A 10,664-nucleotide genomic window follows, 5' to 3' on the forward strand; every position below is an offset into this window, starting at 1 on the left:
AAGTTGTGGGTGTTACCCCAAAACTTAAAGTCGCTCTGGCTCTGGAGCTTGTAATGGCTGTTCAGACCACGGTCCGCTCCAGAGGCAAAAGTCAGGAAAGGTAAAACTACAGCTTCTTTGCTGCTTGATAAAAAGGAAAACTCACACAGTTCTCATTTTCCATGACTAATCTACAAGTTTTAAGGGATTTTGGATACACCAGGTTAATTCAGAGCTGGCTCTGTTTATCAGTGCATCACTGCTCCCCAGTTAAGGCTGGGCGATTAGTCGTAAAGTAATCGAAAACGACATGCAGAACCTCTAATCGTCGGTTATTTAGTTTTTTTTTTTTTATTATGTTAATCATTTCTGTGTAGTCATGTGACTCCGTCACGTCCACTCTGCGACATGGAAGCTAAGGCTATGTTCACACAGCATGTAAAAGTGGCCCAAATCTGATTTTCTCACCAAATCCGATGTTTTTGTTTGGCTGTTCACAATATCCTTTAAATGTGATCTGTATGCAACATCAGTCTGAACAGATCAGCTCCTAGACTGACAAACACCATTTTGCAAGAAAAATAAATGCAACATCATTAAGCTAATACTGAGCTATGCTGCCCATCACAGCTACCTAAAAATAATAGAAATGGATGGTTAAACAAAAGTTAGGACACTGTTGGGGTTAATCCTAAAGTTAGGATAGTATTTAGGAGACTTAGTCTAGTTTAGGATGTTTGTGTAATACTGTTTTCTTATCTGGAGTTAATGAAGAAGTTAGAAAGTGTTATTCTGTAATCGCTGCTGTCCTAAATTCAGCCTTAACTTAAGTTGTCATGGCGACTAAACAGATGAGATTTTCAGAGTTAGGATGTTTCTGTACTATGTCCCCAGGTTCCCTTCTAGACACTCCCCTTCTTCATTCACAGATATGAGCCCCTTATTTTAGGGCAAACAACATGCATCATTAATATCATTACATGTTAGATCATGTGTGACGTTCCAGTCCCTGTGGGCCAAACACTGCAGACTTCAGCACACTGCCTCATTAAACACACCTGATTCAGCTCTTCAACTAGCAAGACCTTCAATAACTGGATTCAGGGTGTCAGATGAGGGTAAATGTTAATCTCCGCAGCACTTTGGCCTGGAAGGTCCCCAGTTTGACATGCCTATGTTAGATCACCAACTGTATAGCAATTACTGTATTAACTGTATTAAAGATAGATCTGTTTCTTGTATGAATGTATTATAGTAGCATTTTTTTTTATTTATTTCTTTATTTATTTTTCACATTTGTCCAAGTTACAATAGTACAGTAGTAAAGTAGTACAGTAGTAAAGGTTGCAGTAGGTTTGTGTGGTGTCTTAGTAAAGTTATAGCAGGTTTTGAAAGTCTTTCTCCACTGTATGTCTGTATTTTTTCACACAACTTTCACAAGTTCACACACTGGGAAACAATTTTTTTTTATATGCACAATGAAGGTGATATACAACTTTACGCTGTGGAATTGTTTGTGAACATTTTTTTTACGAGCCAAATTTTAATTATTTTGCCTCCATATGTGTCCTACCTGCTGTGGAGCAGATGAGCATCAGTATCACGGCAGTTAGCATGGCTGCTGGAGGCTGGAGCTCCATCATCCACAATCCAGCTTCTCTGCACATCTATATGAGACGAGTGTGTCCGCTTGACTGTGCGAGAGTTTTTACATTTTACATATACATTTACAGCATTTAGCAGACGCTCTTATCCAGAGCGACTTACAAAAAGTGCTTTGTCTATCCAGAGAAAGTATCTTTGCTAGTTACCAATAGGTTAGAGAGAAAGTCAGTCCTGAGCTCAGATACTGCTAGAATCAGAAAGCTATATAGGCACTTAGAGAAAAAGGAACAGAGTTAAACACAGAGCAGTGCAATACAATACAATACAATACATAAGTGCAGTACAATACTTTACAATCAATAGTGAATTCAGTGCTCATTTAAGTGCTGTATAAACAGATGTGTCTTCAGTCTGCGTTTGAAGACAGCGAGAGACTCTGCTGTTCGGACAGCCAGTGGGAGTTCGTTCCACCACCTGGGTGCCAGCACAGAGAGCAGTCTTGATGCTTGCCTTCCGCGCGCCTTGAAGGATGGCGGGTCAAGTCGAGCTGTGCGCGAAGCTCGAAGAGCTCATGGTACAGTTCGAAATTTGACCATAGCCATCAAGTAGGGAGGGGCTGGTCCATTTTTGGCTTTGTAAGCAAGCATAAGGGTTTTAAATCTGATGCGTGCAGCTACAGGAAGCAGTGGGGTGACGTGGCTGAACTTGGGGAGATTGAAGACAAGCCGTGCAGCTGCATTCTGGCTTTGAGTTTTTGATTGCATTGCAAGTCTGCTTTTCCTTTTTTGGGTTCTCTTTCTCTGCTATCTGCTGTAGTCCCCTCCCAGTGGTGGGCTCAGTTGTACTTGAGTGACCTTAGAAGGAATGTGGTCAGTGGAAGGATGGAACTCCTGGTCAAACAATACAAGTCCACTTGTACTTTTTCCAGACCTTTTTCCTGACCTTTCAGCTTGCTGCTGGTGGGCATTTCTGTGCTGTTATGGAAATGAAGAAACTACTGAACACATCCTCTGGATTATCTGACACACTGTTTGCTGTTGCATAGAAGCTTACAATGAGACTACAATACAGACTTAAGCTTTTTATTCTTTTAGTTGTCAGAATGCATCACTCATTCACACAAGCTGGAAAGTTAGCTCGCTTCATCTCACTAGAAAACAAGCTAGCTATCTTAGCAAGTAACCAATGAGCGCCATATGGTTTTACTTTTGCCTTCCTGCTTGTTGTTATTTTGGTTTGGTCTCCTCCCTGGTCCTCGCCCTCATAATTGTGTTCATCTGTCTGTAGTCTCTAACTCCACCCTCTTGTTTTTCCCATGTGTTCCTTGTTTTCCCTCTGTGTATTTACACCCCAGTGTTTGGTTCAGTCTTTGTCTTGCATTTTCTGTCTGCTCCTTAGTTTCTGTTCCCTGGTTTCTGTTTTTGTTACTTTATGGATTTGTTGCTTTTGTGGACCTTCGTTATTGTTTTTTGGACTTTAAGTTTTGTTTTTGTAATAATAGCAACTCACACATGCATATAGTCGCTATGCCTCCTTTGTGACAGAATGCAAGACCTAAATAAGGATGCACCAAGTTTGCTGGGACGAATTGAAGAAGTTCAGACCTCCCTGCCATTGAGGAGGTCACTGCAAGCCCCCCCGCTGCCGAGAACGTCACTGCAGCACCCCCTGCCGCTGAGGCCATCGATACAGGACCCTCCTGCCACTGAGGATGTCAATACAGGCCATCCTGCTACCTGAGATGTTGCAGCAGGCCCGCCCGTCTCCATGGGCATCACTGCAGACTTGCCTGCTACCATGGATGTTGCAGCAGACCGGCCTGTCTCTGTGGATGTCGCAGCAGGTTCATCTGTCTCCTTCTCTGTTCTCGCTGCCCCATCTTCTAACTGGTTCCCTGACTTGTTGACTTCTGTGTTCCCTGATCTGCTGGCTTCCACGATCCCTGACCTGCCAGCTTCTGTGTTCCCCGACATGCCAACTTCTATGTTCCCTGAACTACTGGTTTTTGAATTTCCCGATCAGCCGATCTCTGAGTTTTCTGACCTTCCTGTGGTCTAAGTGACTCTAGAATTTCCTATGTTATCCTAAGTATTTTCTGATTTGTATGTAGTTTTTGTAGTTTTTTTCCAGGTCCATGTTTGTTTTCTCTGTCTGGTTTCCTGTCAGTCCCCTTTTAGTTTCATGTCCAGTTCTCACATCTGCTCACTTTTGGTGTTTCTTTCCAAGCCTCAGCAGCTGCACGTTAGAGGGGGGCTTCTGTAACATCTTGCGAAAGCACAAAAGCAGTACATTGTCCATTGAGCAGACACTGATGCTGAACTATCACTATTTCTTATGTACAATAAAGAAAATTTACATACATACACCATATATATAAGTTTACTTCATGATTGACACATTCATTCATGTCCTGCACTGTAGACAGACACGCCCCTCAAGCGATGATCCCTCGGATGATCCCATGACTCTGACTTCACTATACACAACCTCTCCATGATCAGCCTCAAGAGACAACTGATTAATCTCACCTGTTCTGTTTATCACGTGATCTGTTTAGTTAGCGTTTTAAGCCCAGGCTGTAGTTTAGGCAAATCGCAAGGTCCTGCTTCTGACACATGAGCTACTCAGCGTTTCAGTCTACATTCTAGTTTGTTTTCCTGTTTTTTGACCTTTTGCCTGTTTATTTCGACTCTGCCTTTCTGTCTGATCCCTTGGATCTTGATGTGACTATGATGTTCTGGTTTTGGATTGTTTCGGTCTTGACCTTGACCTGTTTTGTAACAAATTCAGAACTCCTTCAAACTAGTAAAGCCTCTTCAGTTTTTACAGTCCACACACATCTGACTCGTTCTGACCTGTTACATAAGGAATGACTGAATTATCATAAATCACACAGTTACTATATCATCACTGTCCAAAGAAAATTATGTATCTCTATTTTTGTTGGTTTTTATTTTTCTACATCATTTCAACACACCAGCTGTCCTTTATGGTGTGTGGAAATTTCATGATGATTGGACAAATAGAAACACTCTGTACATTAACTTACATTAAAATGTAAGAGGGTTTTTGCCCTCTCCTGTAAACTTAATATTTTGGAGGTGCTTGTTTTTCTTTGGACAGCAACAGTTTAATTAAGGTATTCAGCATTTCATTCTTTGAAGCTATACTGTTTGCTAATTTACTTGCTGGCTAACTGAACAGTTATCAACATAAAGCAAGTTTTTCCTTTAGAAATTAAGCAAGTGAAGAAAAAAAGATGCCAAAAAAGAAAACTGAGGACAGGCAGGGAGAAGATTTTATCTCTGGAAAGCGTTCATATGTTTGACAACTTACACTCTCCCCCTTTTCTGAAACATTGATTCAAAGCCTAGCTCCCAAGAAACCTTGCCAGAGAAAGTGTTGATCAAAGATATGCTCCAGCCATTAACCACCCTTCCAGTTGCTTTACTACATTGGAACAACAGACTGCTAAAAATGCAGTTTCAATAACACATGTCTCTAAAATGGTGGACTTTGAATGTAAAAAGTTAAAATCTCTAGGAAAGAGATTGAGTACTGTTGTTTATTAAGTAGCAATGATGTGAAGATGCTGAAGAAGTCTTCGCTGACACCACATTACTTGCATAAGTAATGTTAAAGAATCTTGTGAGTGTGAAAGTTGAAAGTATAGGCAAACTGTGCCTAAGTGTCAAAGTGCTTAATGACCAAAAAAGTAAAACAAGGTCATTTGTATAATGGCTTTCCAGACATGAGCTGTTTTACTCAAAATATTACAGTTTTTTTATTCTAAAAAATATTCTCAGTAAAATGATGTAGTAGTCCATAATAATATGATGTACAAACTTTTATGCTTTATAAATGTTGATTTAAACATTCATGAACATGGTTTAAAACATTTCCGTTAGATGTTATGAATGTGTTTCGTAGACACCTTTCAAGTAAAGTGTTACCACAAAAATAATAATCTTGCATCAGATACTAGTTGATTTTATCATGTTAATGAACTCAACATGTGGTTTAACATCCTCGACAACAATATGTTTCTTTTCCCATGTGTCCCACCATTCAGCTGTTGTTGCTCTTTTTCTAAACAAACTCAAAGGTGACAAATTGGATTCTGTCAGTTCAGAGGAAGGCAGGTGGATTGTTATTGTCATCACATTCAATAATTCGGTCCCACTTTATATTAAGTGTCTTTAATAACTGTGTAGTTACATGTGAACAACATATGTAACAACAATGTAGCTACTAATGATTTAGTCACTGTTACAGATGTATTACAGAAGTACACCATATGTAATTACATGTGTGTATCAACTTCAGTTTTGCCTTATGTAATTACACAAGTGTATCTTAATAGTTGTAACAGCCTATTCTCTCTCATGTAATTACACAAGGGTAATAACACAAATGTAATTACATTTGTAACCAGACTGGAATAGTACATAGTAACTACATAGCAACTACACAGGAACTGTCCACTTATTTTAAAGTGTAACTTTAACACTACACTACAGGAAAGTTCCTGCATAGAAGATACACTTGTGTAATTACATGAGGCAAAACTGAAGTGTAATTACATAGGCTATACTTCTGTTATCCACCTGTAACACTGACTAAATCATCAGTATTTATAGTGTTGTTGCATATGTTTTTCATGTGTAACTACACGGTTATTAGAGACAATTAATATAAAGTGGGATCGATAATTCATTCTTTTTTGCCACATGCTTCCAAAGCAGCCTTTTTGATAATTGGAGGGGATTTTAATGATGTTCCAGACAAAGCACTAAAATGCCTCCTGTTGAGACGAGTCAGTTAGACTAAATTCAAACCCATTTTGTTTAGACATGATCAGTTATCCTTAATTGAAATTTGGATAATTAGATTTTTAAAACAAAAACAAAAAAAATCTTCTGCTATTCAGATTAGTAAAACATCTAAACAGAATCGTCTGTATAAGGAAAAATTAATTATAGCTTTAATTATTTAATTATACAATATAATATTAATTATAACTTCATTTTAAGGATGTGATTATCTTGACAAAGTTAAAAGTTGAAATAGATCAGACCTACGTAAATATGGTGAAAGGTGCTTTGGTCCGTTCAAGATCTAAGTGGTTAGAAGATGCAAAAAAACTGTTTTTTTGTTCCGAAAAAATGAATCATAAATAGCAAAATGTTTTCTTTCCTTAAAATAAATGATATGTTTGCTGAAAAGATAAATATGTTAATTTTATGACAAACTGTATAAATCTGTGTTTCAAATATATTTTGAATATATTGGGTCTGCAGTCCCGCTATATCAAACCAGTTCAAACAAGTATGTCATTTGATGGTGCATCATTTATGGCATTCGGCCGACACTTTTATCTGGAGTGACTTAGTTTTACATTTTTACACAGGTAGGTGAAGGTAGTGTTAGGAGTCTTGCCCAAGGACTCTTATTGGTATAGTGTAGAGTGCTTACCCAAGCATGGGTTTGATCCCCAGTCTATAGTGCAGAAGGCAGAGGGGTTATCCATTACACTATACCAACCACTAAAAATGTTGTTGTCATTCACATAGATTAAAAACAGTAAAGGTCCCAGTATTGACCCTTGAGGAACTCTGTTTAAGAAGCTGTGGATCAGAGATAGATTTTGACCATGAGACACACTAATTTCTATGTAATAAGTAACTTCTGAACCAATCTAACCAACCAGTTTCATTAACAGTTTCATTGAAAGCTGAGAATGCTTTATGAAATTTGGGACCATGATACATTTGAGACCAACCACATGTATGTGAAGATGAGCTCATAAGAAGTGACATATCAGCTGCAGTTCACATGAAAATGTAAATATCAAGTCAGAGACGCCTCTCAGTAGTATTTTATCTTTTTTCGAGACATCCTTGAAAAGCCATTATTACAGATGAAGACAATAAGCAAAGACAAAGAAATGTGTGCTTCTATGAAACAGGGAATTATAACGTTACTACCTAAACCTAACAGAGATCATCTATTATTAGATAATTGACGTCCCATCCAGACTTTTATTTAATGTGGATTATAAGATTGTATCTCTTATGTATGCCAATTGTTAAAAAAAAGTCCTTAGATTATAATGGATTTCAGGCAGGATTAATGGCCAATGTACACCAATCTGACCACCTCCTTGTTTCTACGCTCATTGTCCAGTTTTATCAGCTCCACTTACTATATAGGTGCACTTTGTAGTTCTACAGTTACAGACTGTAGTCCATCTGTTTCTCTGATACTTTGTTAGCCCCCTTTTACCCTGTTCTTCAGTGGTCAGGACCCTCATGGACCCTCACAGAGCAGGTACTATTTGGGTGCTGGATCATTCTCAGCACTGCAGTAATGCTGACGTGGTGGTGGTGTGTTAGTGTGTGTTGTGCTGGTCTGAGTGGATCAGACACAGCAGTGCTGCTGGAGTTTTTAAACACCTCAGTGTCACTGCTGGACTGAGAATAGTCCACCAACCAAAAATATCCAGCCAACAGCGTCCTGTGGGCAGCGTCCTGCGACCACTGATGAAGGACTAGAGGATGACCAACACAAACTGTGCAGCAGCAGATGAGCTATCGTCTCTGACTTTACATCTACAAGGTGGACTGACAAGGTAGGAGTGTCTAATAGAGTGGACAGTGAGTGGACACAGTGTTTAAAAACTCCAGCAGCACTGCTGTGTCTGATCCACTCGTACCAGCACAGCACACACTAACACACCACCACCCCGTCAGTGTTACTGCAGTGCTGAGAATGATCCACCACCTGTAAGCTGTAATATTCGATCAAAATGAGGTACTAATTATTTATTTTGATTTCTATAAAGCCTTTGATATGATTGAACATCAGTTTCTTTTCAATGCTTTGAGAATATTTGCATATCCATTATTAAAATGTTTCATAAGTGTGGCAAGTTAAAATAGTGGGACTTACGTAACATAGAGCAATACTTTAGTTGTACATTTTGTTGCCCAGTTGCTTATACATAGAAAAAATTCATTGGTGGTAAACTCATAACTCTGGAGCCATTTGAGATTTCACGTGTAAAAAGTAGGAAAATCATGGTTAATCCATGATCAAGAGTATTGAAAGACGTAAAGCTTAGCTGTTCTTTAAAATAGGAAATCTACCAGTAGTCCTTACTATGGTGATCTGCCATAGTACGGGCTTTTCCTCATTTAAGATAAAGCCATCTATGAGGAAACTGCACTTGTGTTTCATCCGTGTTCTCTTACTCCCTCTATTTAGGTAGGAATCCAAGAAAATACAGGTCCATATAGTCAAAATTGTTATAGTAAAGACATCTTAAGCTAAAAATAGTTATGTTGTTTGTAAAAAAAAAAAAAGCTAATGTAGTAATGGTGTTAATCGTTTCTAGAAAAGTCTAGTGAGGATATTAGGATAGCTAACTCAAATGGAAAAACCAGAGCTTATGGAGTTCCATGACCACTCAGAAATTGCCGTCAACTATGAAAGATTTATGTTTCCGTTATATGCATTTATTCTAATAGGTTGTAAGTTCTCTAGTAGTTTGAATGATGGAAATCGTTAGTTAAGGAGGTCAGCGGCGCCATTTCACTGTATTACTATGTGCATGGCAGACTAGATTAACGATAATGGCAGATTGATATAGTCCATGAAACTAATTTCTTTCAAGAGCTGTTCATTTACTGATGTAGTTAGAAAATCTTCAGCATATTTTTGTATATTTTAGTAATGTTATCAGAGTTACAAAATATGCGAGATGTAATCGACAGGCTTTATTCTGCACGTTATAAGGCTTTTTTGTTTAAAAAGAAAGTGTGGATTATGCAACGGAGAGATTGAACAGTATGTAGAAGCGTGTAAACAAGTCTTGTTTTATGTTATACATCATTATTCATTCAAGATAAAGCCTCTACGAGGAAACTGCACTTGTGTTTCATCCGCGGTCTCTAAGTCCCTCTATTTAGGGTGGTGACATAAGCACATTAGTTCTGTTATTCTGTACCCCAGCACTTCCAAAAGATTTCTGATCATCAAGGATGGTCTTTTTCTCCAGTTTTGTTTCTTATTATAGTGGAATTGCTTTCTTTACATATGTAAGTTGTCCAGATATTCAAGATATATCTATTTTTAATTAATGAATAACAATTTCTTCGGGAGTATCTGTAACGTTGGGTAAGCAGGAGATGAAGCAGGATGCAAGTGTGAGTTGGTTTTATTAGAGTCCGTGGCAAAAACAGGAGAAATATACAGGAAAACAAACTAGAAATGATTCGGAACTAAAGGAGCGAAACTACGACAATAACACTGCATCAAAGCTACAACTGACGTAGAAACAATCCACAACATACACACATTTAATGGCAAGCAAAGACGAGACTGGAACAAGGAGTATATATACACAAACACTCAGGACAAGAGACAGCTGAGGACAATGACGGGTGGAGCTAAGAACAAGAAACAGTGTGGGCTGAAGACGTGGCAGAACAGGGGAGGAGCTAAAACAACAACAACAAAAGCACATGGACTAGAAAACAAAAGCACATGGACTAGAAAACAAAAGCACATGGCAGATGAAAACAAGGAAACAAAGAAAGAGAGGGACAAGGCACAACAGTTTCAGTATCTTTGATAAGTTTTCTGAGGCGTCTGGGTTAAAATGAATTTGTCAAAATATGAAATGTTATGTCTCTATGAATGTCATGAAACCTTATTATTTAATATACCTGTTAAGGAGAGAGTGAAGTATCTTGGCATTAATATTTACAAAAAAATTTCAGAGAGAGAGAGAGAGAGAGAGAGAGAGAGAGAGACTTTTTTTCCAAGGTTAAGTAAAACTAAAACGATTTCCAATAATTTGCTTCCAAGAGATTTGGCAATATTAGGAAGGGTCCTTTTAAGTAAAGTTGTGTCTCTAGATTTTTATCCTGTTTTATGGTCAAGATTTTACCTGTATGCTCATTAATAACGTATTTGATTAAGATTAAGTGACCCTTATTAGTCCCACAACGGGGAAATTTCACCTCTGCATTCAACCCATCCGTGCAGTGAAACACCACATACACACTAGTGAACAC

General features: G+C 38.3%; 1 pseudogene; it reads right to left on the reverse strand.

The window, feature by feature from the left end:
• The window catches only part of LOC118817120, a 55,641-nt pseudogene extending 52,084 nt beyond the window's left edge, over nucleotides 1-3,557 (reverse strand).
• Between the last annotated feature and the right edge of the window lie 7,107 nt (nucleotides 3,558-10,664).

This window comes from Colossoma macropomum, unplaced genomic scaffold (genome assembly GCF_904425465.1).
Source record: "Colossoma macropomum unplaced genomic scaffold, Colossoma_macropomum, whole genome shotgun sequence".
Classification (NCBI taxonomy): domain Eukaryota; kingdom Metazoa; phylum Chordata; class Actinopteri; order Characiformes; family Serrasalmidae; genus Colossoma; species Colossoma macropomum.